General features: G+C 38.6%; 1 protein-coding gene and 1 non-coding gene across 2 annotated transcripts in view; one reads left to right on the top strand and one right to left on the bottom strand.

Annotated features, from left to right (window-relative positions):
• LOC129758771 (60S ribosomal protein L36) overlaps positions 1-27,090 on the bottom strand; it is a 364,808-nt gene that overhangs the window by 181,059 nt on the left and 156,659 nt on the right. The gene's annotated exons all lie outside the window — the stretch shown is intronic.
• Trnak-cuu (transfer RNA lysine (anticodon CUU)) lies at positions 17,452-17,524 on the top strand. Its single transcript has one exon. It is a non-coding gene; the product is annotated as a tRNA-Lys (tRNA).

The following is a 27,090-nucleotide window of genomic DNA, read 5'->3' as shown; positions in this document are numbered from 1 at the left end:
CTATACCATACAACTTGGGTATGTACTAATAATAAGTTGTAAATGCTAAAAAAATCAAGCCAAGTACTCAAAGTACTTCTGCACTTTAGGTTGTCGATCATTGCCACGCTGTTGAGCTGATAGATTCGAAGGAATTGTCGGCTGCCTGTTGGTCCAAAGCTTACCCAGTTACACAGGTCCTTCAGCAGCTATTACTAGACACCATCAACAGAAAAGGAACTAACCTCAAATTCGATCAATCGATCGAACAATTATACTTAAATACAATCGTTGGAAAGATTGTTTCAAATCGCTGCGCATAATTGGCATGGATTATAAATCAAATCAAATCGTATGTCGATTATTAGGCGGCAAAGAAAGTTTCGACTAAACCACAAAATTATAAATAATCCACGGTCAGAAACACGATATCGAATCGAAGAAGAGAGGTTCTACTAAAAAATTTGTGAGTATTTGATCGAAAATAACAAGTTTATACAATTTAAGTTTACCTATTCTAATAAATTTACAGTTGAGCTGTCTATTATTGTACTGCTGCAAAAAGGTGGATTATCTCCCAAGAAGATCCGAAAATCACAGTAACAGGTTCAATTTGCTCGATTAGTTCTTGAGTAATGTAAAAAATTGTAAGGGTTCATCTTCCCCACTTCCCATATCCCCACTGGTAGATGGGAGGGGACTCAATTGATCATAGAAACATTTCTCGTTCCAAAATATTCTTCCATACAAGATTTTATACAGATTAAAGTATGCAAACATTTGTCGTGAGAGGGAGGGGTCTCAAACAAAAATAAAAACCATCCCTTGCCTCCAATACTCCAATTCCAAATTTCAAACAAATCGTTTCAGAGTTAGCGAGTCTATAGGAAACAGACGGACAGACAGACAGACCGACAGACAGAAATCCATTTTATGTACATAGGTTTTGCTATTCAGGAAATACTGAAGACGTTACTCAATTCATTTAAATTTATTCACAGTTTATTATCTAAAAAACAGACAGATTTTTGTTTGAAACAATAATTCATATTTTTTGTTCTCTAATTTTTCTTCAAAACTTTCACAATCTTTGAAAATTTTGGTACTTGTTTTAAAATTTTTAAATTTTACAGATAAAAAATACATATTTGCAATTTGCGTCTCCAGGTTAATCAACAAAAGCAGGTCAACAAAATATGTTCTATGCATTTTATTTTTAAGTACTCAGAGTCGGCTGCAATTATTAGGTTGTTCTCCAAAATCCTATAATATTTGAATGGATCAATCTAACTTAAAATTCTTAATGATAAAATCTGACATTATCATTAAGAATCGGATCGAATTTGGTTTCCATCGTTTACCGTTTCAAGTACCAATTTCGAAGTCTGGAAGAACAGCGATATCTTATTCTTTCCATTGCCACCACAAACTTTCTCTTAGGTTTTTTTTCGCACCCCAATAAAACTGTTTATGATTGAGGCAGTCCGCCCATAACTTGGCAGCAGGGGAGCTACTAGCAGATATCGATTCGCATTTCAATCGAATCCGTCATGTGAATGTTGTTGGCTAATCGCGGGGTATTTTGCTTGTCAATTAAGGAGATAGATATACATTTTTTAAAAATAGACAATCTTCTCGTAGAGCGGATGCGAGAGACGGATTCAGGCAGCTGACCGAGACCGATTCATGGTTATACTTTTGCCATTATTATTCCTACCTACTGATTGACTGTTGTGTGTTTGTTTTCGTTTTTCGTGTTTTCGGTGGTGGAAAACCTTCCGTTGTTGGTGCATAATTGATTTAGCTTCGATTCAAGAGTTTCATTTTGACGGCAGCCAGGGAAATAAATCATTAGCGGTGGTTCAGTAATGTATATCCGGGGCTCGAATAACCGGGCGGATCGTTTGCCAATTGGAAATTTAATGATTTTTTAATGAACCATTACCGCTAAAATTGTCTAGAAAAATCGTTCCTGGGGCAGTGTTGGCGTATTGGAATCCGATGCCAATTATTGGAATGGTTTTCATTGGCTTCGGTCTGCTATTATACCTTGAGCCACAATGAAGAAAATAACAAAAACAGGAAAAATATGAAATATTTATTAGTCTCTTAAGAAATTTGTTTATTTCTTAAATTAAATTTATTTAACACTAAACGTACCGGAGGCGGTCAAATGACGGTTTTTGAACTTTAAACGATGATTACGCCTTATATGATTGTTTTTTCGCAAATTTAACGACCGGACTATTTTTGTTTTTGAAATGCAAGTATTTTTGCGTTTTTAAATTTTTTTTAAGTGTTACGGTTTTCGAATAACGTATGTGGTATACCTATTCATACCGCGAGCGGTCAAATGACGGCAAACACCGTTTTCGCTAAAACTTTCTTGTTTCTCAACCGATTTCTATCAAATTTAAAGTTTTGAATAGCTTATAATTCGACTCAAATATGTTTCTCAGACAATTTTCATCTACAATCAATAACTTTAAAGTTATTTACAGTACAAGAAAAAATTTATGAAAAAACATGCTTCAGGAAAAAGGTTGTAAATCAGTTATTAAGTGCTCGAAAAAAATTTCACTTAGTGCCTGAGAAAGCTGAAGTTAGAAGCTATATGTTGCACATATGGAAATTTTTTTTGAAAATTTTCTAAGATCATGGCCATAAAAAATGTAAAAAAGTTGTGTAAAACCCGTACTTTTCAATCAATCGACCGCCAAAGCTGTTCCTGTTACAGTAGAAAATTTTGAAAAAGTGAATTGAAAAGTAGACGTAATTTGTCACATTTTGGCATCTTTAGATTTTTTGAAATACGAAGTACATAATTTATGACGACTTTTCAAAGGTAGCTGTTTTTCTAACTTTTTATCATTTTGGATTTTCTAAGACAATTCCTACACCTAAGCTCAGCTTTGCACTGGATTTTGAGTACGTTAACGTAAGGTTTAGGCAACAAAACTATATGCAAAAGAAAGCTTATTTCATACCGGTTCTAGTGGTGTAACTGCATTGGCGGTGCAATGCTTGGCAAAAATATGATAAATAAAACAGTGAACTAGTTTCTGAATTTTGAGAAGTCAGCACAAATTCCTGCTTGGCAGACGGGCGCAGTGGGTGGTAATATCTCAAAGCTATTTTGCACACGAAGACGGATGAAAGGAAACGAAAAAACAAACGAGCATTCGCTCAAATTTTCTGGTTTTACTTTCAGAAATATATTTATTATATTTTTGTCAAGCATCGCACCGCCAATGCAGTTACATCACTAGAACCGGTATGAAATTTGCTTTCTTTTGCGTATAGTTTTATTGCCTAAACTATACGTTAACGTACTCAAAATCCAGTGCAAAGCTGAATTTAAGTGTAGGGATTGTCTCAGAAAATCCAGATTCATAAAAAGTTCGCAAAACAACTACCTTTGAAAAGCCGTCAAAAATTATGTATTTAGTATTTTAAAAATCTAAAGATGCCAAAATGTGACAAATTAAGTCTACTTTTCAATTCACTTTTTCAAAATTTTCTACTGTAACAGGAACAGCTTTGGCGGTCGATTGATTGAAAAGTACGGGTTTTACACAACTTTTTTACATTTTTTATGGCCATGATCTTAGAAAATTTTCAAAAAAAATTTCCATATGTGCAACATATAGCTTCTAACTTCAGCTTTCTCAGGCACTAAGTGAAATTTTTTTCGAGCACTTAATAACTGATTTACAACCTTTTTCCTGAAGCATGTTTTTTCATAATTTTTTTTTTGTACTGTAAATAACTTTAAAGTTATTGATTGTAGATGAAAATTGTCTGAGAAACATATTTGAGTCGAGTTATAAACTTTTCAAAACTTTAAATTTGGTAGAAATCGGTTAAGAAACAAGGGAGTTTTAGCGAAAACGGTGTTTGCCGTCATTTGACCGCTCGCGGTATGAATAGGTATATACAAAGTGTCGGTATGTTTAGTGTTAAGTAGCTGATAAAGGTACATGTTCGGATAAGTGAACGGCATGATCAATAGTACTAAGATAGAACTGCCATTTTTTTTTCACCTTTTTGCGTGATGGTACTACTATAGCATGATGTTGAAAACAGAGATGTTAAAATCGCGAGTCTACATACTCGCACTTTGCCCTTCTTTGCAGAACGATTTTATTTCGTTAAACTCAATCTGCAATGATGCTATCTAAAGCGGGCCATAGACTACACAAATGGCCTGTACATATTCGATGATTCCACGACGATTGTTTGGTCTATGCTCGCCCACACACTATACAAACATTTTTCACGCGAACACAAACGATTGCTGGCGAAAACAGCAACAGCAACAAAAAAAAACATTTCCACCCCGGCTGGGAGAATGTTTTGTACAAAATATTTCGATCCCGACCGTTTTTACTCCAACCGTTTGGGCGCTCATTCAAGCAGTGCCATACACTATGCAAATCGTGTTTACAGCGACAAAATTTCATCGAATTTCATCGCATTTGTACAAATGTTGTGTAGTCTGTGGCCCGCTTAAAGCGGGCCATAGACTACACAAATTGGCCTGTACAAATTCGATGATTCCGCGTCGATTGTTTGATCTATGCTCGCCCACACACTATACAAACAAATTTCACGCGAACACAAATGATTGCTGGCGAAAACAGCAACAGCAACAAAAACAACCATCTCCACCCCGGCTGGGAGAATGTTTTGTACAAAATATTTCGATCCCGACCGATTTTACTCCAACCGTTTGGGCGCTCATTCAAGCAGTGCCATACACTATGCAAATCGTGCTCACAGCGACAAAATTTCATCGAGTTTCATCGCATTTGTACAAATGTTGTGTAGTCAGGGTTGCCAACATTTATTTTCAAAAATCAGGGAACTTGCGAAATAAAAATCAGGCAAAATCAGGCAACGTTAAAGTAACGGAAAATTCGCTCGAAGTGATGACCTTTTTTTTTTTTGGTCATCGCTCCACATTTTCACTCCAATATGTGTTGTGAGCCTACTTAGTTGAATAATTCTGCTGCATCAAAGCAATCCCTTCAATTCTCTTTTTCAATAAGAATTAACGGGAATCTTTCGATTGCTTCGATTCAGCCACATTTTCACTTTTTCACTTCGGCTATGGTACCTACTCCAGTTCCTTACTACCCATTTTTCATGACATTCGAAAAAATCCGGCAAAATCAGGCATATTTTCGAAAATCAGGGAAAATCAATGGCTTATCAGGTTGTCAGGCAGAGCCTCGAAAAATCAGGCAACGCCTGAAAAATCAGGCACATTGGCATCTCTGTGTGTAGTCTGTGGCATGATGCCTCTAGATATGGTGGTCTCTCTTTGGCAAAAAGTAGACGAGGGTTGGATGCGGAGGAGGAGCCGAAATTTGACAGCTGGCTGTTCGGCTGGCTGCTGGCTGGCTGGGATGCCAGGTGCTCTTATTTTTTGTAAAACACGAAGTTTTGCTAATCATCAAGATATTGCTTAGACAAAGATTTCGCCTTGATTTTTGCAAAAAATAATTCATAGAATCGAAACAAAATCTTCCGGCTGAGCTCCGGGCTGGTAAGCAAAGCTGGAAGAAGTTGGACCTATAAACGACGGTGCCAGCTTTGTCGGTAGCGGTGAGTAACATTAATTTTGCATTACTTATGACAAATTCATGCTTATTCGACACTTTTTTCTTTCAAGAGCTATCTAGAAGCAGCAGAAAGTCATCGAATCGGATGGTAACATGGCGAGGCGTTACATTCCATCGTCCGAGAAGCGGCTGGCCCTCCTGCAGGAACATCCGATCTTCATCGAGATGAAAAAGCTGCTTCAGGAGGACCCCCGTCTGTTGCCATCGCTGCTCCAGAAGATCCAATCGAGTAATCCGGATCTGATGGGTAGCATTTGGGAAAACCAGATGAAGTTTTTGGCATTTTTGAATGAGGGAACCGATGATCTGAAATAGTAAAATAGGCGCAACGTTAGGCGCCTGAGCAGCATGACGATAAGTCTGATGAGTGGGTTGGGGAATCAGTTCGATCCACTGCCGACTGTTGATTGTCCGGAATGGATTGAGCCCCTGAAGGATTCTGCAGGTCATGCTGTCCAATTGCTAGTCATCCTCAAGTGCAGCAAAGCTCCAGCTCAGCGCTGCTCGTGGGTGGTGGTGAAGGTAGATTAACTGAATATGTTAATATTAAAAAAGGCTTGATGCTTGAGGCTTACATGATGCAACAGTTATTTGAAAATAAAATTTCGAATCATAAAATCGTTTATCATTTACTCATGAAAATTATCAATAGCAGAATTTATAGCATTCCTTTAGCAGAACCGATTTACTTTTATTTTCATCCAACACTTTTCGATTAAAGGGAAACAAAATAGCTCTTTGGATAAGGTAACAAGAATAAGGAACAAGCAACATCCGGTTTAGGGTTTTGGTTGTTTGTTCCACCCTTTAAGATCCTTTCTATCATAACGGTCAATGAAAAGTTTTTCTTTTTCGGAACATACGTATAGACCGAACGGTATTGTAATTTCATTAAAAAAAGTGTTTAGAATACAAATTAATTCATTGAATATACTCATATCGTCATATCATTGCTTTTCTCCGAAAACTCAATTTAAACATAATAAAATAAACTAAACCCCAGTACGGTTTTAAATCTTTTGATCATTCGTTTACGATTGGCTTGTGCACATACACACACTTTTTTGCCATCTGATTTTTTATCTCCAACACCTGGCATCCCTGGACCCCTTTTTTCGTAAACACTACAGCCAGCTGTCAAAACTTTTTTCAATATGGCGGAATGGCGATTTGGCATATGAGATCACCATATCTAGAGGCATCATGGTCTGTGGCCCGCTTAAAGTTCAACTCGGAAAGCATCATGAAGTAAGCTTCGGGTAAACTCGGCAGGAGTAAACAGCAATCGGGGGAAACATCAGCGAAGCAAACGAACAGTTCTGCGAATTAAAGAAAAATCGTTTTCGTTCGGCAGCCGAACACATCAATCGGACAACGCATGGGGGCGTGGCTTAAAGTGATAGATACAAGGGAACGGGAAACGAGCGAAAGAAGGGTGCGAGGAATGTTAACTCGGTCCGTCGGGCAACGATCGCTCTTGAGCATTCGTGTACGGTAAGCTTCGTTCTGTTGTTTCGTTGGTGTGATTTTATTCCTGCGAAGCACGGTATAAGTATATGAGGTAGGCTACTAACACGAGTAAACAACTCGTTTTAATGCAAACTAGTGACGTCATTACTATCTGCCTATAGCGTTCCAGGCAAAAAGTTTTGCGCGCGTAGATCACTAGATGGATAGTAATGACGACATTATCGGGAAGATATAATCTTATTATATCGTACACCGTGCCTGCGAGGCATGGAAAACATCAATTCGGAACTGTTCTCTTCGTTTTGTGTGCAATCATGTCATGATTGGAACGAAGATAAAATCAATCTGCACACAACAAGTTAAACTCGAAAAAAATCAGCCGAATGATTCTTTCCGAAGCGAGTTTACACACCGCTGGTTGAAAACTTGCAATAGTATAAAAAAGTCCTCATAATTTTGTTCATTAGTTTATTAGAAAAGCATTTATTTTTCGAGCCAAGAAAATCGTTTCTTTGTTTAATAAAGTATGTAAGATTGAAAGTTTTAAAACCATTCAGCTGGTTGCAGATGATAAATTACAGATTGAAATTGTTATTGCAAATATCTTACCCACTCAATAGTCATACATTTGTACTAAATGTGAACCTTTGGACAAGAGATTTATTGCTGAGTAAATTAAACAGAAAGCTCAATTAGTGGGAAGCTGTGATTTCAAGAAATCAGAGAGAGTAAGAATACATCACATTATTTAACAAGCCAAGCCTTATTTCAAAGGAAAAGTACCATCGTTGTACAGTGGGGATTTTCGAGCCAAAAAAGGTACCCAATTCAGGCAAGGATGTCTTGCTCGAAAAAACAACCATTCTTAATGTAAACAAACACGAGGAGTCGAATGGTCTACACCGCTATTGATAAAATGACGCTAAACGCCTCATTTTGCCCGATTTCTCCTATTTTTTGGGTGTAAAGTTATAATTACGATTGTAGCAATCTACCTTGCAACTAAAATGTCATAAAAATCATACTTTTATGTAAAAATGTCGGCTGAATTAATTGGTATACTCGAATTTTTGTTTTCACTACAACAAGTGGCTCATTTTGCCTCTTTTTTTTTAAATAAGAAATTTTTCAAGAAATGCATTCAAATTGTAATTGTAAATTGTAATCCAACAACTTTTTATCATGAATGGTCATTTTTGTTAGATTTATCCATCCTCTAGCTTACCGTGTCGCTTTTTTAGAATGAATAAAAAAAGGCTAAATATTGTAACAAGTGATTGGTCAGTAGTGCCAGTGGTAGTTGATCTCTTGTAAGCGATAATGTTAAATGTGCCAAAAAGATACTGTATTTGTGAAGGAATCGCTCTGCGTTGGAGTCCACCCCTGTACCCCTACGCACCAACCCGAAAAGCAACTCTCAACGTCAAGTGCAGAACCTTACGACCAGATGGTGCTGTTTTGATGCGGTGAAAGGGTGAGGCGAATCGAGTATCAGGATGGGGCGAAAGAACGATGACGTCTCAAGTCAATATACACGGCTACGGGGTCATCGACCCGCCATAAATCGGCCATTTCACTGCAGTAGCCAAAGACGCCAGCACGCAACGACGCAAATTACGCATACCTTATATTGTACTAGTAGCGAAACAAACAGGATCCAGAAGTGCTAGATTCCAGGATATCCAGGTAATGAAGGATCCATGTCCCGTAGCAGCTGTGACAACCGTTCTTCTATGCCATTCTTATACGCCATCCTTTCTTTGCTCTGGGCTGGTAGTTACACCTCCTCGTGGTCCAGGGCGGAAACGTGTCTGCAAGTCCAGCGTATTGCAGATGTATGGCCAAGAGAACTATCACTAAACCTATGAGGACGTGCCCGGAGGAAGAGCGATCGCCAACTCGTTTTGCAGGGCGGTCTACAGCTCGATCTGCGCTTTGGGTGAGTCAAGCGCCCGACTTGAAGATGGAGTAGTTGCGCTGAGTGGTGACTTAAGTCAACACTAATTGTGAGTTCGGAGGAGTCTGAATCCTACACGTGGCTAAGGAGGCTCACCCCCCCTGACCCGCATGTTCGAACAGAGAAAGTGTCGTCGACAACTCGATTTGTGTTTCTGGACTTCCTAGAATAGATCCACCAAGCTTGTAGTTGCGCTACATGGGGACCTCATTCACACGATGAGATATCGGGTCCTAACTCGTCAGAGGAGGGGTTGCGCATCGAGTTGTGTTAGAATTAGGTATTGCTGACAGAGGATTCGGAAACAAGTATTTCCTTGAAGCGCACTAGCGCGAATTGATTTCCCACTATTGAAGCAAAGTGTGTCAAACAGTTCGAGGTGGGAACAAAGGTCAGTGGCCCCAGGTGGACTTTATGGCGTAGGGGGTACAGTGTTCCTTAGCATTGTATCATGAGTCGTCCAATTGCACCCATGGACCCAGAGTAGCAAACTGGGGGGACACGGTGGCTCGCCGCGCCTTGAAATGCAATCCGTAAAATGGATTTACCACCTGGGTAAATAACTAATAAAAAAAATACCCCATCCTGATACCCCATAGGACCCCGAGGTTTTACCTTAGCTGAAGGATTGTCTTCGTGCAGAACCGCAGACAAGAATCCGCCATTGAAGCAGATCTCGCTATTGAACGAAGCAGCTGCACTTACCGAGGCCTGAGCCCGCTTCAGACGAGCCATCAAAGTGTCGTTCCGTCAACCCACCGAGCATCGTTGGTTGAATCCGTCGTGAAGCCCAGCAGAGTATTTGAGCTTTTCAAACCTACACACTATAAGCCTCCGATTCACCACCACCCAAAGTTGTATTGTCGAGCCCACATTCCACAGCCCTGATAGTGCTGTGCCTTGGAACTCACCCGAGATCTGCAGCACTTGCCAAGCGAAGTCGTTTACGCAGGACTATTCCGGAGTAGAAGGTACGGCCTGACGAAGGAGGAACCCGCTGGAACACTAGGTGGTGCGATATGCCGGAACCGAGGTAGGAGGTAGCATAAGGGGTGGGGCGATGTCCCTAGGGTACACATAACCCAAGACCAATCGAGCTAACTTAATAAACGTGGGAGGTTTTCAAAGCAGATAAGGTGTTTTCTTAGCTAGCCGAATCGCCGACCCTGAGGCATATATAGGGGAGTTTTAGCACCGCTGAACCCGCTAGCCGACCATTTGTTAGAATATCCCCAACTTCCCCTAGCATTTTCAATTTTTTTTCATATTTCACTGTAACAATCGAGCAATTCACATACCAAATACAAAAACCATGTGATTAGGTTGGGCTTGTGATATAGCTCAGTTGGCAAGTCTGTTGTCTCCTGAGCCGATGTCCGCGAGTTCGAGCCCAAGAGTAAATATCGAACACAGTTGTACCGGATAAGTTTTTCAATAACGATCCGCCAACTGTAACGTTGATAAAGTCGCGAATGCCATAAAGATGGTAAAACGACTATAATCGAAACAAAAAAAAAAAAAAAAAATGTGATTAGGTGTAAAATTTGTCGCTGAATCGAGTGGTGTACACCTCTTAGTGCTCAGCTTACGGGAATAATCACATTCACCCCCGATTTTAAGGTAAACCGGGGTGATTGCGGCTATTTTTGTAAGTTGAGCACTAATTGGTGTACACCACTCGGTTCAGCGACAAATTTTACACTTAATGACATGGTTTTTGCATTCGATATGTGAATTGCTCGACTGTTATAGTAAAATTTATGCGAAAATTTGAAAAAGTTAGAGGGAAGTTGAGGATATTTAGTCGTTTTTCATTCTTCTAGTGCAAAAAAGCGACACGGTTAGCTAGAGGATGAATAAATCTACCAAAAATGATCATTTATGACAAAAAATTGTTGGATTACACTTTGTTTGACTGCATTTCTGGCGTGAGGCGTTCGGAGTCTTTTAATCAGAAAGCGGTGTAGACTTTTTGATTCCTCGTGTTTTTTTTTGCAAAACAATTGATAGCTTACCAGAACTTAGTACTGTTTAGGCGATCGTCATAGTAATAGGTACCTTTTGGATCAAAAATATCCACTGTGCGTTGTGATGAATATGAATTATACATATGTATGTACTATATATTTTTCCTAAAATAAAAGAAAATCATTGGAAAACTCGGGAAATAGGTAAAGGGTCCAAAAATAGACAAACTTTTGGCCATGATGTTCCACGTTTAGACCAGACCTGACATCAATTTTTCAATACTAACCAATCAATCAAGGTACACATTTTCTTAAGGGCTAATTAAAAATCATTATTGAGCGTTTTCAAAGTTTGGAAAGTTTTAGGTAAAAAAGCTTAAAGTAAACACAAAAAACCTTCGTTCTATCACAGAGAACAGACGTACAAGCTAGCCCACGAAACTTGTGTAAAAATCCCAACACCCTTTTTGAACTAATTTTTGTTTTTTGGCTACAATTACGCCTTTTCGAAAACTGGGCACTTTAAAGTTTATTTGTAACTCTTGAATGGCGCAATAGATGGCACTGTTTGCAGTCAGTTTCTAACGTATTTTTTGGTTTTGGTTTGAAATTTTACACACTTTTTTGACGGTTTTTTGTTCGAGCTTGTACGTCTGTTTTCTGTGGTTCTATTATGCTGCTGAGAAATATGCTAAATAATGAGGGAAAAGTATGAGATATTCAAAATAAAAATTAAGGGGTTTATCTGAATCGTTAAAAATCCATAGTATTAGTTCATGGTATTTTTTATTGAAAGTAAATTCATTAAATTTTTGGTGTTTCTTTAAGAAACCTTTTTACTGGATTTTTAGATTTATGTAGGTCTAATAAAGGGTGCAAGTCCAGTACCAAAACAGGAACAGTAGGTTCCAAGCAGGACGTTTTGATCATCCATATGATCAAAACCAAGCATGAAAATTTTCATTGAAACTTGCAGATAAGATAATTAAATACGAATGGGTTTTCTAAAAACCACAAAACACGCGTTCATGTAGGAGAAAAATATGAGTTTATGTAAATCACTATTCATACCGGGTATTATTTTAACTTTTCACATTTCAATCATTGTTATTGATATTTCCATTGGTTTATACATTCTAAAACCTTTTCCTTCTCTATTTTTGAAAATAAAATTGTTGCTAAAATAGGACCAAACGACAGTACAGAGTTTATTGAATTTCCATCCCAATTTCTGTCTTAGACTCGAAACTCGTATTGATGCATTTTTATCTGATTTAACCATAATTTTATTAGCTACTGAAGTAAATATCCTGAAATCAGCATATCATTTTCCAAATGACCATTCTCAAAATATCATTGAAACGATCTCATAAAGTTGAGTTGCTAATATCATTGAGTGATTCTCTTAACTTGAATATTTCAATGCCTTTAATCTTATCTTTTTTCAAAATCAATTAATTTAAAATTTTCAAGTCTAGTGTTTTTTTTCAGTTACCGAAGTCCAGTTTCATGTTTTTTCTGAATTTTGAGAATTCAGGATCTTTGTTTAAGGTACAAAACTTATTTGGATTCTTGTCTTACATTTTTCAATGATAACTGAATCGGTGTTTCAAACATTCAATCTCTATTCTGATTTTTTTGTCAATCAATCATTTTTGCACTTATACCCTATTGGCTTTGAGGGCATTGAATGAAACTTTTTTCACATTTAGAATCACAATTTGATAATAATTTTTTTTATCGGATGAGAATCAAAATCATGAACATCTCATGAAAAGGTTTTTTTTGTGTTTCAAAGATATGAAATTGAAATTCACAGTTGATGCAATTTCTGCTATGGCTCTGAACTTTGAATGTCTTTTTTTAAATATAATTCATATTTTGTTTCTCAAAACTTGATTTGAAACTATGATTAAGATTTGAAACACTGGATGGTTGCTCTGTATATAACCTAATTTAAAGTTTAGAATTCTTAAGCTCTTATATCCGTACCTCTATGAAATTTGAATTGAATTATTTTGATTATTTTTTTGAATTTTGTATTCTATGTTTCAAATCTTAATGATACTTCCCAATTATCATTTGGTAAATATTTCTCGATGAAGCACAAACCAGACGATCAATGATGAAATGAAAATCATTTAAAATATCTATTTGGTCATTTTTCTAAATCAGAGAATTTCAGCTAGGGTATTTAAAAATAAGAATAAGAAAAAAAAGTTGAGACAAATATTTAAGAGTTAAATTTTGCATTTTGCTGCTGAAATAAAACCTTTAATTTTTGAGGAATTTCTAAACTCTTCCGCAATGTTTGCACGTGATTAATTAACAATTTTTATTTGTTCATAACAGAAACTATCTTCTACGCAGACAACATGTCTATTAGGAGACAGTGTACAGAACTCTTCTCCAGTTTCTTTACACGTTTAATATGTTTTGTATTTTCTGGGACAGCATTAAAAAACAAATCATAGGGGCCCGAGAAAAATTTCCCCAAGCCCCCCGATGGCTTAATCCGGCCTAGGGTGGGAGCTGTTTTTCAACGAAGTTGGAAGATAAAGGCCACCCTAGTGCACATATAAATTTTATCAATCCTGTACCTGAATAAATGTCCACAGTGAATTCATCATCTCAAAATAGAAATGTTTCACATACATTTCCATTTCCCAGCCATTTAATGCATATACCTAAGCATAAATTCCGTGTCTGCGCTTTTCTTCGGAACTCGATCTCGTTCATAGCTGCGTATTCTATGCTGATGCAGATGGTTATAAATTTCAATTATTTCCCGTAGCATCATTGCACATGAAGCTAGGTATCCGTTGTTATGAATCGTTCAAACGCTTGAAGGTCACTTCAATGTTTCGTTCCGGTTACTGGTGACACAGTGTGATTATATAAGGATAAATTTGTTTGTCCGGTGGGGATGGATTTTTTTTATGAATGTTACGTTTGTTTGCTTGCTTTTGTTCACAGTAGGGTGGACCGTATTTATTGACTTTCTTAAATTTTAACCTAATGAGAAACTGCAACGCTGTAACAGAATGTTACAGAAGAGGGATTAAATCCAATAAATTTCTAGGAATCGCAAAAGACTCGTTTTGTGCTATAAGCTATATATGTCTGTTCCTGGAATGATTTTGAAGGATTGGGATTGGACAAATGGTTGATATACCGGTAAGCCAATTTATTCTTTCAATTTTCACTGTTTTAAATTTAAATATTCATGAGCCGGAAACGACATTTTTTTCCGCAAGAGAACATGGTCAACAAACAGGGACGTTCCTATATCCATATTTTCCGTCGGAATACGTCTTTAACGAACCATGGTTCCAGCAAAATGAATCGCTGCACTGCACTCGAGCAGCTGCTGCTACTGCATGGTCAGCAGTCTTCAGCTAATTGAGTCGCGAGCGCTCGTCGTCATTTGCATGATGCCGATTTTTCCAATCAATCACGTTCCAAAATGACCTAATTAATGGACCAACGTCAGTCAGATTGAATCGTTTGCTTTTCATCCACCTTAAAACCCCTTCCTTTGGAAGGTACACAGGTTCCAGTGAGTTTCGTGAAATGTATCCATCATTCCGCCGAGTTGTTGGAAAACGTCAATACAGCCAAGCTGTGGCTAGATATAAATTTCAACCCCACCCAATTCAACAAAGTCAATCTACCAAAGTCTCTCAACCACAGTTGTGTTTGTAGCTAATTACGTGCCAAAAGTCAGTCAGCCAGTACGTCATTCTTGCAGTTGACAAATGTGTCACTTGAATTCTGAGGTGAAACGCAAAGGTGGAATGCATTCCAATGGCTTCCGAAGTAGATCATTATTTCACCATTGTTGTTTAGCATATGTTGCTTTGGATTCATGACAATCCAGACCAACACCGCCAAGTGGAGAAGTGAAAAATGGACTGTCTGTCAAAATTAAGGCGGTAGCAGCATACTAGAACCATCTACAATGCTCATTTAGGAGGAACAGGATCAAGTGCTTTGGGAACATAATGTTTCCAAACTGGCAAGTGTCAGAAATATTCCAGACGTGGATTACAGTGGGATGCTAGGCGTTCGTATTCTGTTGCGAAGACCGAGTGTCGGTCAATCGCAGAATTGTTGTCTTCTTCTTGCGGTGAAGCATATAAAACAGGTCATTTCGCGAAGAGTAGGGAATATTGAGGTTAGGTTAAAGAAATTGTTTTATTTTTATTACACTTTGAAAATTGAAACTTTTTTTATTCTATCCGAGTTACCTATTTGAAACCTTCGAATGGGGAGCAACTATACACAACCCAAAATGGGACCTCAATTGAAATTGCCATTTTACCCAACTGCCCCTACCGTGGTTTTATTTTACTTGTTCCCTAGATGTGACTTAGAAGACATAAAAGCGAGGTGCGTGAAAACGTGCAAGGGAAAAAACTCATCATGCTCGGTCTATGTGTCATCGTTTTCGACGGGGAAGCATGTTTGGGCATGCGACTATTATGGAATTTAGGGTAGCCGATGTTACTGTTATTTTCGTTGTTGGATGACACTTTGATGGGGTTGTAAAGTGATACACACTACAATGTGGGGTATTATTACGGTTGGTCATGACTTTAAGTGTGGAGCTGGGATGGTACTTAGAAGAGAAACTAGATACACTTACATAGAATGTTGGGATGAAAGTAGCGGAATTATAGAGCAATTATCTCTTGCAGAATTAAGCCACACAGCTCTCGGGATTGAAAGGACAAGTGCAGTTGTAGAAAAACGGCTATCCACAATTACCACTTATACTGATTCTTCGCAATTCCATCGGTGTTCATCTACTTGAATCACTTTTATCGATATCCTTAAGAATGTTTCAAGTAGGTAGTTCAATAAATCTCCGATGTACATTCCTCTGTACTTATCCCTATAGCTTCGTATGAACTGGTCTATTAATATGATTTAATATTTTCTGTATAAATGTTTAGGAGGAACTAGTTGATCAACTCGGCAGCCATAAAATTTTTAAACTTGAAAATATATGTTTATCTACTGCATATTTATTGATTCTTTTCTATTGGTATAATACTTCGAAACGTAGACTAAATTAAAATCAAACATTCAGTGTCACATGGACTTGGATTACTATTTTGGCAACCGAGTCAAAAATCGCAAAACCCCCAAAAAGGTTTTCATGAATTCATAAAATTGATGAGTTTGACAAGACACTGTAACGGGTACACTATCTGTTAGTAGAACCAACAACAGAAATTCCTGTATAACATTTAAATTAATTATTGAAGAGCCAATAGAAACTAAATAAAATGAAACAATAACAATAAAAATAATTATTCATAAAGTACCTCCAATTAGAACATAAAATTCAAATAAAGATTTCGAAGAGTAAAATCAACGAAGAAAGTTGAGCGAATAAACCCTCCCGCCAGGTACCACCCTAAAATAATCATTAACGTGATCATCATTAAATTCAAAAGCGCGCCTGTAGATGTATTCGATCACCCGACACATTTTTGGAGTAGAAAGTATGGTTTAGAGAGTCATCTTCCAGATGATCACCGACTGCAAGCTTGTTGTGCACCAGGTGAATGACCTCTTTCGGGATGCCTTTGTGCACCTAGGTTTGGAAGAGAAAAGGTTTGGTCTTTGGTCTCGGGTTTGGAAGGGGAAGACAAGGCTGCATTGTAAAATCGCGGAAAAGAGAGTTGTTTGTTTAACTTCTCGATTAGGTCTTCGTATCGGGTAGTTCCGGTACGAAGTTGAACTAGATTCAAGAAGGCTGTTTGCAAATGCGACTTCCTGAATCACTTAAGATTGAAATTCAGTTGGGTGAAGACCGTTTAATTCGCATGGTAATTTTTAATAGTCAAACCTGTGATTCGTGAACCAGTGTTCCGGTTACTAATTAGACCCTTTTTGTGTTTTCCGCGTAGCTTACACTTAGGTCAAATAGCAGGAAAGTGTAGTGCCAAAAAAGCGAATAAAAAGTGCTTACTCAGCCAGGTAAGGTGCGAGAACGCTGGTACAACGCCGGACGATAAATAAAACGCCGCTTGTTTTTGCGACAGGTTTGAGAAGCCCACTACAGCTTTCTCAAGCAGCCGTTCATCGACCGTTGAACCCGCCGTGACGATCCGGAAACCTCCTGAGACGACCCAGAACCCACCAAGGCAACCAGGAAACCGTCTGTCGAAACAACACCCCGGAACGGGCACGCGGCAGTGCCAAGGGTATTAGGTCAGCGGAATTCTTCTATTTTTGAAAACGAAAACTCCTAACCGAAATTCGTTCATTAGCATTTGCACCACCCCCTCAATATTCTTCGAATCGACGAAATCTTCGACCAGCTGTGGCAGCCGGGAGATCTCGGCAAAAAGTTTTGCTGAGCGCATGGGATCACATTAGATCCAACCACGCGCTCAGCCATAGTCACCTGCATAGCTGTTCATCATCTTTGCCGATAGCCCGGCTAGCTCAGTCGGTAGAGCATGAGACTCTTAATCTCAGGGTCGTGGGTTCGGGCCCCACGTTGGGCGCCAAATATAACGAGAGCCCCGACACACTTCCGTTTCGTTAGCGGGTGGCTTAAGCGCCACTTCCTTACGGAAGACCACCCACCTAGTCTTGGTTTGCCCAGCTGAATGAGACTCGGACGTGAGTTCCTTTTTTGGTTCCCTATTTTGGGAAAGAAGCAGAAGGGTCTCTGAAAAGGGATCCGTACTTCGGCTTCGAAATCGAATCCGCCCCGAAGACGAGAACAGCCCGCAAAGTCACGGAAAGGGAAAATGTTCACAATCGAGTCTGACGCGTCAGACAGAGCTGTAGGAGCCGCTTTAGTGCAGGAGCAGGAGGGGGTGACCAGGGTAATTTCCTATTTCAGCAAAAAACTCAGTCGCACCCAAAGACGATACTCAGCAGTTGAAAAGGAATGCCTTGGCGTATTGTTGGCAATTCAACACTTCCGACATTACGTTGAAGGGATAAAATTCCGAGTTATAACGGACGCAAGAAGTCTGCTATGGCTTTTCAACATGGGAACCGAAACGGGAAATGCCAAGCTACTCCGGTGGGCTTTAAGAATCCAGGCTTACGATTTTGATTTAGAATATCGGAAAGGGAAATCAAATATCACAGCAGACTGTCTATCAAGATCCATCCCCATAGACTGCATCTCGATAGCAACAGTGGACATTAAACAGGAAGAACTCGTTGAACAGATTAACCTAAATCCTAGTAAATTTCCCGATTACCGGATCATAGACGGCCAACTTCACCAGTACGTTCCTACGAAAACGAAATTCCAGGATCCAAGATTCGAGTGGAAAATGGTACCGAAATCCACCGACATTAACGGAATCATTAAAAATGTTCACGACAAAGCTCATTTTGGGGTCGAAAAAACACTCGCAGCCGTAAAAGAGAAATTTCATTGGCCCAAAATGAACCAAGCCATAAAATCTTTTTGCCAGGAATGTTTAACGTGTCAATTAAGCAAGTCTCGTAACTCCAACACCACTCCTCCGATGGGGACACAGAAGCCGGCGGAACACCCGTGGCAGTTTGTGACACTGGACTACATCGGTCCATTGCCACCTTCCGGAAAAAATCGAAACACGTGCCTACTTGTAGCCACCGATGTATTTTCCAAATTCATCATGATACAACCTTTCAGGGAAGCTAAGGCTCATTCGTTGGCGGAATTCGTGGAAAATAACATCTTCAATCTTTTCGGAGTACCCGAAATCGTCCTGACCGACAATGGTTCACAATTCGTGTCCAAAGTGTTCAAAACTCTGTTGGACAACTACCACGTCTCGCATTGGCTCACGCCGGCTTATCACCCTCAGGTGAATAACACCGAAAGAGTCAATCGAGTTATCGTAACCGCAATTCGAGCTACCCTAAAGAAAGCACACTCCAGTTGGGCTGAAAATTTGCAACTCATAGCGAGTGCAATTCGCGATGCTGTGCACGTTTCGACGAAATATAGCCCTTACTTCATAGTGTTTGGTAGAAACAGGATCTCCGATGGCCACGAATATGCTACTATGAGAGAATTCCAGTTATCGACCGAAACCACAGCGGACAAGCAGACAGAACGGATGGACGAGCTTTTCAAGGAGGTAAAGCAAAATCTGGCGAACGCCTACGAAAAACATGCCAAAACATACAATCTTCGATCAAGCGCAAATTATCCGACGTACACGGTAGGAGAAACAGTGCTGAAGCAAACTTTTGACCTCTCAGATAAGGGAAAAGGTTTCTGCAAGAAATTAGCACCAAAGTACGAGCAAGCCATCGTTAAGAAAATTCTCGGTTCTAACACCTACGAGCTCGAAAATCTTTCCGGAAAACGATTAGGAGTTTTCCACAGTACGGTGCTCAAACGGTTTCACCAGCCTAAAAGCACGAACAACCAACCCTAACTCTAAATTCTATCATTTTTCAAGCTATGCCACTTCTCAAGAAGAAACCAAAATGCAACGAAACACCCAAAGGGGAAATAAAAAAAAACTTTCGACGGACTCGCGAGAAACGACCTAGTTTATTTCTACGCTGAGGGAACCGAAAAACTAAGTTTAGACAGTAGACATAGATTATGATTTACCAGCTATGCAACGTAAAAGGGACTAATCATCGAAACAAAATACCATCTGGGAACATCTTCTTACTTCGACGGACTCGCGAGGAAGGGCCCTATGCTCTCCGAGCTGAGGGTACCGAAACCAATTGACACCGCCCTAACAGAGACCACTCCAAGCGCAGAGTGAGTCTAAGCCGATCCAATTTTACGAGAAAACCGAACGGAATCGATACGCGCAATTGTATATAGTTTAGTTGTTAGTATCCTAGTTCCCTAAGACTTAGATAAGGTAGTACTTAAGCTAGATTAGTAAGAAAACATGAAATATGAACTCACGGTTAACTTTTTAGGACAATTTTAGCTTCCGGTAAACGGGCAAGAGGGAGCGCTCTTTTGTCGGAATCCATGTGCGGCGTTGTCAGGCAACCACAATCCTCTGGCAGAACAATCTGACCGTCCCTGATCGGCATCAGCACCACTTTCGAAGAACTTCTACTTTCAACCCGGATGGGCACTCTTGATTCGGAAATCTGCTCACCCACCTAAAAACATAAATACGTTTATTGGTTTGTTTTAGTAGTCACTTACCTGTTTCGATACAATCAAGATACGTCGAAATTCGCTGGAATTAGACAAACCGATGAACCCCACCGAAGATATAGCCAGGAAAATCCAGAGAACCTCTATTCGCCACCAGCTCCGAACAGAAAAGGAACAGTCGAACCTAGAGAAAAACAAAACGAGGAAAACAAACATTTACATCGGATAATGGAACGACAATCTATGTTCACAGTCCTTGATCCAATACCGCAAACACCGTTTAACACTCGGGACGTTGTAGAGAGCGAAGCCACTTAGCAAAAACTTCCCGGCACCGGATAATCTGGATCAAATCGGCAAGATCCACCACGCACGGTTCACTGTCGAGGATTTGCTCGAGTTTGTTTTGATTCTCGTTGGACGTTATGTACGTTGCTGGCACGAATGGGTGATAGTATGAGTGAGAGGAATGGTTGAAACTGTATAAATGTTTTGATGAATGGTTTAGATGTAGACTTAGGGCAACTGCACAGTCGAAATTCGGACTGGTTTTAAAATTTTGACTTCTTGTAAGCGTTTGAAACAGTGGAAATTGTTGAAGCGAACTAGAAGCAAAATTAGTTATTTTAAGTAAGAATGTCGGACTAGCCGCAATCTCGCCAAGTGTAGGGGAAGGTTAGGCCGAACAAACTTACAGATAATTTAGGTTTTTTTTTGGGATCGGTAGAGGATTTGGTATTCGTAATCGGTAATTCCAGGTGTAGAATCCAAATCGCTCTAGGCGATTCAGAGCCCATTTGTGATAACACAGTGGGTGATTTTTTTTTAAGCTTTAGATAGTAGGTTTTTTTTTTTTAATGAATGGGGCCTTCAACAGTTACGTAACGTCAAACAGGGTCAAAACAATCTCCCGAAAAACTTCTTTGGTTTACCAACGTTTTTTTTTGTTTTTTTTTCTGATCGCTGAATTCAATTATTTTATTTTTTTCTCCTTATTTTTTTTCTCCGTATTATTATTCTATTTTTTTTTTCATTATTCTTATAGCATAGTTTAGATAGGGTCTAAGGAATATCAATTTTAGAGTTTTTATTTTGTCCTTTTGAAGTATTTTTTTTGCATTTTCGCTGGAGACCGGAGACTAACGTCATTGATGGTCAGTGGCAGGCCCGCAAGGAGCTCCTGTAAACAGCGATGAGTTATTTAGTTAACGTTGATTCCCTATGACCCCGAAAATCAGCAAAATAGTTTGAATGGACGAAGTATGAACCTACGAAAAATTTGATTGACTTTGAACTTCAAGTACAAGCCAATCAAATTTTTCGTAAATTTAGTACGGGATGATGTAACGGGTACACTATCTGTTAGTAGAACCAACAACAGAAATTCCTGTATAACATTTAAATTAATTATTGAAGAGCCAATAGAAACTAAATAAAATGAAACAATAACAATAAAAATAATTATTCATAAAGTACCTCCAATTAGAACATAAAATTCAAATAAAGATTTCGAAGAGTAAAATCAACGAAGAAAGTTGAGCGAATAAACCCTCCCGCCAGGTACCACCCTAAAATAATCATTAACGTGATCATCATTAAATTCAAAAGCGCGCCTGTAGATGTATTCGATCACCCGACACATTTTTGGAGTAGAAAGTATGGTTTAGAGAGTCATCTTCCAGATGATCACCGACTGCAAGCTTGTTGTGCACCAGGTGAATGACCTCTTTCGGGATGCCTTTGTGCACCTAGGTTTGGAAGAGAAAAGGTTTGGTCTTTGGTCTCGGGTTTGGAAGGGGAAGACAAGGCTGCATTGTAAAATCGCGGAAAAGAGAGTTGTTTGTTTAACTTCTCGATTAGGTCTTCGTATCGGGTAGTTCCGGTACGAAGTTGAACTAGATTCAAGAAGGCTGTTTGCAAATGCGACTTCCTGAATCACTTAAGATTGAAATTCAGTTGGGTGAAGACCGTTTAATTCGCGTGGTAATTTTTAATAGTCAAACCTGTGATTCGTGAACCAGTGTTCCGGTTACTAATTAGACCCTTTTTGTGTTTTCCGCGTAGCTTACACTTAGGTCAAATAGCAGGAAAGTGTAGTGCCAAAAAAGCGAATAAAAAGTGCTTACTCAGCCAGGTAAGGTGCGAGAACGCTGGTACAACGCCGGACGATAAATAAAACGCCGCTTGTTTTTGCGACAGGTTTGAGAAGCCCACTACAGCTTTCTCAAGCAGCCGTTCATCGACCGTTGAACCCGCCGTGACGATCCGGAAACCTCCTGAGACGACCCAGAACCCACCAAGGCAACCAGGAAACCGTCTGTCGAAACAACACCCCGGAACGGGCACGCGGCAGTGCCAAGGGTATTAGGTCAGCGGAATTCTTCTATTTTTGAAAACGAAAACACCTAACCGAAATTCGTTCATTAGCATTTGCACCACCCCCTCAATATTCTTCGAATCGACGAAATCTTCGACCAGCTGTGGCAGCCGGGAGATCTCGGCAAAAAGTTTTGCTGAGCGCATGGGATCACATTAGATCCAACCACGCGCTCAGCCATAGTCACCTGCATAGCTGTTCATCATCTTTGCCGATAGCCCGTCACCAGCGCATCTGCCGGGAGAGCACATCGGCGGTTCACCGCGAAGAGCAGCAGAACCGGGGAAACATCAAAAACCCCCGTTAGTATAAGGAAATAACGTGAGTACTCACCTATGGCCAACTTTGTGTATTAGCTATGTACATGTACATTTTTTATGAACGGCATGCAACTATAGCCGCTTAAGTTGCAATTTGCAAACTTCGTCCTATGACGATAATTTTACGCGCAATCGATGCAATTTGGACTGGCGAGCCGTAAAAGTAGCCCATTTCCACCCCCGCAAAGAAAATTCAAATCGTTTGTATGGGGAAAATTTCGATGATCGAGCGCACCGTAAAGGAACGAAAAACCAAGCGTCTCCACCAGCACTAACAGCAGAAAATCGAAACAGACACACAACATTGTAAAACGAACACACGACAGTAGAGTCGGAAATAAAGAGGATCCAATGTACATACCTAACTAAAATCGTCTCAGGTATTTGGACCGGAAACACTAGAGGGATGATGACATAATTGGGGCATTGGGAAGGGGGTCACAGGTTATTCGTTGTTGCGTTTGCTTTCTTTACAGCGGTGATTGGCTGCGAATCCAATCACGGTCTTTTCTCATCCTGAGCAGGTTAAGAGGGTGGGAATTCGTCCGTTAGTTTTCAGCTTCTCTAGTTCAACTTTTTAGCGAACAACGAATAATTCCCCTTTCCGTGACTTTGCGGGCTGTTCTCGTCTTCGGGGCGGATTCGATTTCGAAGCCGAAGTACGGATCCCTTTTCAGAGACCCTTCTGCTTCTTTCCCAAAATAGGGAACCAAAAAAGGAACTCACGTCCGAGTCTCATTCAGCTGGGCAAACCAAGACTAGGTGGGTGGTCTTCCGTAAGGAAGTGGCGCTTAAGCCACCCGCTAACGAAACGGAAGTGTGTCGGGGCTCTCGTTATAACACTATGGTAAACGAGATCGAAAAGTACTGAAAGAGTAGTACAAGTACAGTAATATGGACTTGTTTCAACTATTTGCTCTAAAGCCGTAATTCATGCATAAGGCCAGATTTCCCGGTTTGATCTGGGTTTGTCTATCTCTCTGTTCCCTATATAGACTCGGAAACTATTGAACCGATCATCGTCAAAGTTGGTATCTGGGGGTTTTTGGGGCCAGATATGGTTTTAATGATAGTTACAACCCCCTCCAACTTAAGGGAGGAGGGGGGGGGGGGGGTGGGCTTCCATACAAAATTAATCAAAAATTTACACATTTCGAACAATTCTCAGGAGCTACTGAACCGCTCAACGTGAATCTTGTTGTGTAGCAATTTTAAAGACCGTGTATGGTAACTTTGATACTTTCAAACCTCTCCAAATCTAAAAAGAGGGTGCTCACATACAAAATTAACAAAAATTTTACACAATTCGAAAAATTTTCGGGAAATTCTCAACAAACGAACGTGAAATATGGTGTGTAGTCGTTTTCAATACCGGGAATGGTTTCTATAATACTTTCAAACCCTTCCAAATCTAAAAAGGGGGTAGCTCCCATACAAAAATTAACAAGAATTGACAAAATTTTAACAATCCGCGGTGATTTTTTGTTAAAAAATGACAAACTTGAATGTTTTGTTATGTTTAGATGATTTTTTGAATTGACAAAAAAGTGTTAATAAAATTTGATGATAAATTGTATTGATAGACGCTTCCTATTTTCATAATCAAAGACCCTCATATTCAATAAATGGAAAATACATATAATTAAAAAAAAACAACGTCATAGTGTTTTCATAAAGTTTAGCAATCTTTTTGATAATGTTCCAAATTGCTTATATTTGAATACTCCTCCCGCTTCAAAAAAGAGCGATTTTATTATTTGAAGTATTTGTTTATTAAATTTAAGATCCCCTCTATTTTTTTTCTAAAGGGTGACTCCATCATCCTACAAACCTTCAAGCTACGTTGAGACTCAAGACAATTTAGATCAGGGATGAGCAACTCGCGGCCCGCGGGCCGCATGCGGCCCTCGAGACATGTTTGTGCGGCCCGCGAAGCTTATCTCAAATTAAATTTATTTCACGATTTTTTTTTCTAAACAAGATTGTTGATTATCATTAAATAGCAGTCCCTACTGAACCAAAAACGATGTATTAATTACTTAATCAAATATACACGTCGCTTATTTACAGTTACATTCGCCCCATAATCATCCAGATTGTTGACTTTTTTGGAGGATTTCTCGACAAAAATAATATCTGTATTTCTGTGATTCGACAAAATAAGCTTGTAATGATTACTCAGGGAAACAGCATTTCTGGTGCCTCTGTATCAATAACTGATTTTGTGTGATTTTGACGTCCTAAATTCAAAAATTTTCACGGATTTTGTCTATCACTTCTGGTTTCGGTGTGGAAATTTTTAAAATTTATCAGTTTTTGGTAAAATGGATCTTTTATAACTGATAAACCAATAAACCTTCATGAAAACCAAAAGCTTCATCCAATCAAGGACTCAGATATTGCCAAGATATTCTTGTATGAGAGATACAACGTTATCAAAAAATTAAATTCTACAATTTAAAGAAATTCAAAAGAATAAGACATTTTCTCTGACATCATTTGAGAAAGTAATTGAATGATGGATATCAAAGATTTTTACTCACTCAGCAACTTGGTTGAAAACAGCGAAATTATTTGACTTGCGGTTCTAAATATATTGAAGATTAAATTTAGATCAATTTTTCTTTAAAATTTCGTCAAAACTCCCGTTTTTACAGGCTTGGAAAAAATAACAAAATGGGAACTTCCATTACTTTTTTCTCAGAATTCAAAATTACTCACGGTTTTGGGAAAGTTAATCATTGAGTCAACAAGATTTGATTTTTTTACAGTTTTGTCAAATAAGTACAGAAATTGAATCACTTATTTTTTACCTATTTTTCAAAGTTATTTCGAAAACTAGAGCTGACAAAAAAGAAACTCATTGAATATTTGGATTCAGTGCCTCTGCATAAGTCAAAATCAATTCTGAGTTTCTTTGCTTCTCGGAAAAATGTGAATTTCGTTGTTTTGTGTTATCTGTGTTGCTTATTGCAGAAATTTCCTTGGCAAATTATGCCAAACATCGATTGAATTGAATCATTTTACTTGAAAATAACCAATCCACATTACTAAAGTAATAAGATTTTCATAATTCAGCCTTAGAAGACATATCCCTGAGGTATTTAAATTAAATTATCTAAGAAAATTTATTACATCTATAAAAAATTTCTTGAACACAACGATTTTTTCATGATTTTTAATCCTTGCTCAATATTTCAATGCAATTGTGTGTACGGAACTTCTAATTAAAAAATAATCAATTTCTTGAAAACAAAAATTAGGCTTCACGACAAAAAATCGCTTCGGTTAAGCTTTATGAAACTTTCAAATGGAAGTGATGACGAAAAATGCCATCGCATTTGTTCGAACAAAAACGAGGTATTCTAAGAAAACGATTCAAATTTTTTTACGAACCATAGAAAGACTTTCAAAATTTTTCGTTCTAAATAATTAAAAGGAAGCAAATGATGTTTCACTTTTGTCAAAAAGAATATTCGCTTAACATTTCAAATAAATTTAAACATTATGGATCTCTATTAAAGATTTAGTGGTTATTTGATTTTGGCTGGTTTAATCACCTTATACTTTCAAACATGTTTATGCAAGTACATGAATTCGTTATATTTATCCTTTTTCAGTTTTATTTTTGTTAAAAATTTGTCGTTATAAAAAATTACGTAAAGCACTGCAAACTATTTATACCTAAATGTTGTTTTAAATGCGGCCCGCCGGACGAATTTCAAATCAAATGTGGCCCGATGCTTCAAAAGGTTGCTCACCCCTGATTTAGATTATCAGATGCCATGGAAAATAGTTCGCTTATGAATTATGTTGAAATTTAATTTAAAAGAAAGTTAATTTCAATTACCTATAATAATTTTAACGAACTTTATTTTTTCCATGGAATGGGCAGCAAAGCAAAACAGGTCAGTTAGTGAATGAATAAATTCAGATTCTCAACTTGAAAAAAAAAAATTTTAGATCAGGTTTTGGGGGAAAAAAATTGTTGCACTCAACTCAAGTTGCAGCTTTCATTTATGGAGTTAACTTTGAAGGATATTGAAATTCAAATAGTAAAATAATATGCTGGCATATTATTCAAGCACACCGGGTCAGCCAGTTTAATATAAAATTTGGGAAAAGTCCGGTATGGTCCGGTTGCTAGGATTTCATTGAAAAAGCCCGGATTTTGCCCAGGTTTATTCTCATCAAATTAAAAAAAATTGAGTTATAAAAATTTATAATTATGCGTCCAAAACAAAATTTTTTAAGCAAGTGTCATAAAAATAATTAGGAAAG

Source organism: Uranotaenia lowii, chromosome 3 (genome assembly GCF_029784155.1).
Source record: "Uranotaenia lowii strain MFRU-FL chromosome 3, ASM2978415v1, whole genome shotgun sequence".
Lineage (NCBI taxonomy): Eukaryota > Metazoa > Arthropoda > Insecta > Diptera > Culicidae > Uranotaenia > Uranotaenia lowii.
Note: the sequence above shows the minus strand (reverse complement) of the source record. Positions and strands in the feature narration are given on the sequence as shown.